Source organism: Oryctolagus cuniculus, chromosome 2 (genome assembly GCF_051225735.1).
Source record: "Oryctolagus cuniculus isolate XC-2025 breed Fujian yellow rabbit chromosome 2, ASM5122573v1, whole genome shotgun sequence".
In the NCBI taxonomy this organism is placed as follows: domain Eukaryota; kingdom Metazoa; phylum Chordata; class Mammalia; order Lagomorpha; family Leporidae; genus Oryctolagus; species Oryctolagus cuniculus.
This window is the reverse complement of record NC_142868.1, coordinates 4,916,868-4,920,715: the sequence shown is the minus strand read 5'-3', so window position 1 is coordinate 4,920,715 and position 3,848 is coordinate 4,916,868. Positions and strand designations below refer to the sequence as shown.

General features: G+C 63.7%; 1 long non-coding RNA gene across 2 annotated transcripts in view; it reads right to left on the bottom strand.

Moving 5' to 3' along the window:
* The window catches only part of LOC138848768 (uncharacterized), a 34,794-nt gene that overhangs the window by 12,154 nt on the left and 18,792 nt on the right, over positions 1–3,848 (bottom strand). For both annotated transcript variants that reach the window (XR_016229740.1, XR_016229741.1), the window contains exon 3: positions 804–871. This is a non-coding gene — a long non-coding RNA (uncharacterized LOC138848768). The remainder of the gene's footprint in view (positions 1–803; positions 872–3,848) is intronic.

The window sequence follows — 3,848 nt, the reverse complement described above, 5'->3', positions numbered from 1 at the left end:
CTGCAGGGGAGAGAAATGCCTTTGAGGAGATGGATCAGCGCACTGCTGTGGCCGTGAGCTCCCTGCCTGGCCAGCACCCCAAGCCCCCTCATGAGCGCCTCCAGCCCCCAGCTCAGCCGTGGCGGCAGGCTCACTTCCTGCCCTTGTTTAAGGCTGGGCCAGCCTTTGAGGAGAAGGATCAGCGCACTGCTGTGGCCGTGAGCTCCCTGCCTGGCCAGCACCCCGAGCCCTCTCATCAGCGCCTCCAGCCCCCAGCTCTGCCGTGGCGGCAGGCTCACTTCCTGCCCTTGTTTAAGGCTGGCCCAGCAAGTGTGGAGTTAGGGGCCCCTGAGGGCACACCCCCTCTCTCCCCTCAGCCCCCTCACCCTGTTGCTGTCCATCCCTGCCAGTCCCTTTATCAGACCAACCTGGGAGACCCCCAGCTCTGCCCTCACGCCTACCCACGGGCAGCTCCAACGGCCGCCCTCTGGTCTCTACCGTGCCGCCCCACCCGCTCCGTGCTTACCTGCCCCCCCCCCCCCAGCAGCTCGAGGAGTTTTCCGTCTCGTTCTCTGCTGTTCTCTGGGCCCAGAGCCTTGCCCGGCACCCACGACGCGCCCAGTCACGGTCGGGTGAAGGTTCGGGACAGCTCCGTGTCAGGATACTCCACCTCCTGGACTGATCCTTCCCTACCCTCCCCTAAACCCTGTTCAGCCAGACTGGAACCCCGGGGTCGCCCTGCCCCCACCAGGAAATGGCGGTGAGCCGTCCCTTCCCACGCCCCGGCATGGGAGTGGTGGTTGCTCCCACGGGACAAGGCTCACCTGGGCCGAGGCAGCTGTCCGTGCGCACGTCTGCTGGCGAGGACGAGCGCTGGACCTTGTGGGCAAAGCTTCAGGGGAGGACGGTCAAGCAGAGCTTTGGTTCCCGTTTCCTGTGTCTCGCTGCCCCAACCCCACCCCAAGTCGAGAAAACACAGGAGGGCAGAAGGCTTGGGTGCGCGTGAGCGTACTGGACGGCACATCATCTGCCCAGGGCGGGCCTAGGCTTCCCGCTGAGCACGTGGCACAGGTCGTCCACAGCAGGGCAAGAGCACATGTGTGTGCATGCTCACGTGTGCACATATGTACACACATGCACACACGTACATGTTCATGTGTCCACAGCTTGTGTGGATGTGCCCACATGCTTGTGTGGATGTGCTCACGTGTCCACATGCCTGCACATACATGTGTGTTCTCATGCATGTGTGTGATTGTGTCCATACGTGCTCGTGTGTGCCCGTGTTGACGTGTTTACATTCTGCATACGTGCATGCTTATGTGCCTGCATGTTCCTGTGTACACGTTCTCATGCATGTGTGCATGCCCATGTGTGTGTGCGTTTACACATGTGAGGGGCTTCTGTGCACATGCCCGTGTGTACATGCTTGCGTGCATGGCTGGTGGGTAGACGTAGACCCCTTGGTCCCAGAGGCAGGAGACCCCACAGGCAGGCCGTGAGACAGACGCCCTCCCTGCCCGAGTCCAGCGCTGTGACGGGGGTGAACTTGAATCCTGGGCTGTGCGGCTCTGAGACCGGCCTGGGCCCAGGCTCCTGCAGCGCCTGCCGAGCACGGCGCTAGCGCAGCCGGAAGGCTTGCGAGCGTGCAGACGCTGGAAGGCACCGACGGCAGGGCAGGGGCGAGGGGTGCGAGTCTGCACGTTAGGGAGTGTCCCAGCTGGCTCAGAGGCAGGCAGTGTGAAGACCCTGACCCGGTCTGCACTCACGTACAGAGGCCCTGACATGGGGCGGGGGGATCGCCTGCTGCCAGCAGCAGCACAGGCACACGTGTCCACAGCTCCCGGTGCAGCGGTCACTGCTCGGTGCACACCTGCAGGCTGGCCTGCAGGACAACCCTGTGGTGCAGTCCCTACGATGGCCCTCGCTTCCACATGGGAAAAAACGGCTGTGAGGGGACTTACCCCAGGACAGAGAGCCAGGAACCCCAGGACACAGAGCCAGGAAGTGGCAGGGCCGGTCCCAGAGGAGAGCCAGGCGGGACGGAAAGCAGGGCTCACCCGGAGGGCCGTGGGTGGGCCTGGAGAGAGCAGCCTGCGCCGTGAGGGTCGGGAATCAGCTTCCCGCCGTGCGGGCTGGGAGCATCCTTGCCCTGGATCTTAATGTCTGTCAAGCATGTTCAGTAGTAACCCACGGACAAGAGGAGAATACGGAAACACAACTAAGCAGAAAGGATACAATTCCACCCTCCAGAAGTGACCCTAATGCTTCCTTCCACCCACCACAGCTGCTGAGAGCCCAGACACCCCCCTGCACCAGCTCACAGATCTGCCCACAGAGCCTGGCCTGTGCCAGCCCCACACACCCCCTGCACCAGCTCACAGATCTGCCCACAGAGCCTGGCCTGTGCCAGCCCTGCACACACCCCTGTGCCAGCTCACAGATCCTGCCCACAGAGCCTGGCCTGTGCCAGCCCCACACCCCCCTGCGCCAGCTCACAGATCCTGCCCACAGAGCCTGGCACAGGCCAGCCCCACACACACCCCTTGCCAGTGCACGGATCCTGCCCGCGGAGCCTGGCACAGGCCAGCCCTGCACACACCCCTTGCCAGTGCACGGATACTGCCCGCGGAGCCTGGCGCGGGCCAGCCCCGCACAGCCCCTTCGGCCCCCCAGCGAGAGAAGCCTGCTCTCATCTGGGGTGGTTTCCTCCCGGGCTCTAACCTGCAGGTGCCTGTAGACGCACCACATGTATTGCTTTGTCATCTGCCTTTTCCCAAAGCAAATTGTCACCAACCCTGGCCCCTGAGCCCACCCCTGAATCCCTGCACAGCACTCGCATCACACTCCCCCTCAGCCTGCAGAGTCCCCGCCCTCGCACAGCTCCCGGCAGGCAGGCAGGGTTCAACCCCAGGGCTTCCCGGACTGTTCTGTGGCAGGCTTCTTTCTGGCCAGCAGATGGCAGTATCGGCACTCACGACTCAGAGCTGGGCCTGGGGCACCTCAGGTGCTGCCCCACCCGCGGGTGTCGTTCCCGCAGCCCTGTGCAGGCTGTGGTACCCCAGGAAGCCCGTGAGGTGGCAGTCCCTTTGCCCCCATTTGCAGGAGTGTCTCCACCTGCTCACCCTCCCCCAGCCCTGCTGAGTGCTACAGATGCACTCGCAGCACGGCCTAGGACCCTGCCTTCGGGAGGGGGCTCCACCCACAGCCCCGCAGGGCAAGGTCCCCAAGCGCTGGCCTCGGTGACGACGGCTGTAAAAATGGCTTTAAAACCAGCTTGCAGCCAGGGTGAACCTTGAAAAGGCGCCGAGGGAAAGAAGCCAGACACACACGGCCACGCCCTGCGGGACTCCATGCCTGCGACAGAGCAGGCAGACCAGAGACAGGAAGCCGAGTGCCGGCCGCGCAGGGCTGGGGGAGGAGGGGGGAAGTGATGGCTCACTGCACCCAAGGCCAGCGCCAGGCAGTGCGCCCCCGCCCCCACTGAAACCGGAGGCTGATGCCGCATCCCCAGTGGGAGCGTGTTTGCAGACAGAGGCCTGGAGATGATTCGGGTTCATGAGATCCTGAGAAGAGCCCTGGGCCTCATAGGACCGAGCAGGACACCAGATCTCCCTCTCAGTGAGGACACAGAAGGCAGCCGTCCCCAAGCCAGGACGACAGAGGCGGCTGGCGCCTTCGTCTCCCAGACCTGTCAGCCCCGACGGACGGGCGCGACACAGCGGCGCTGGCTGCACAGCCTTGGGCGTGTGCTGGACGCCCCTGAATTGGGCACTGTATTAATCCACTTCGCATTACTATAAATGCCTGGGAGGCGTTTCTTTGGGAAAGAAAAGGTCTATTCCAGCTTCCAGTTGGAGGTTTCAGGA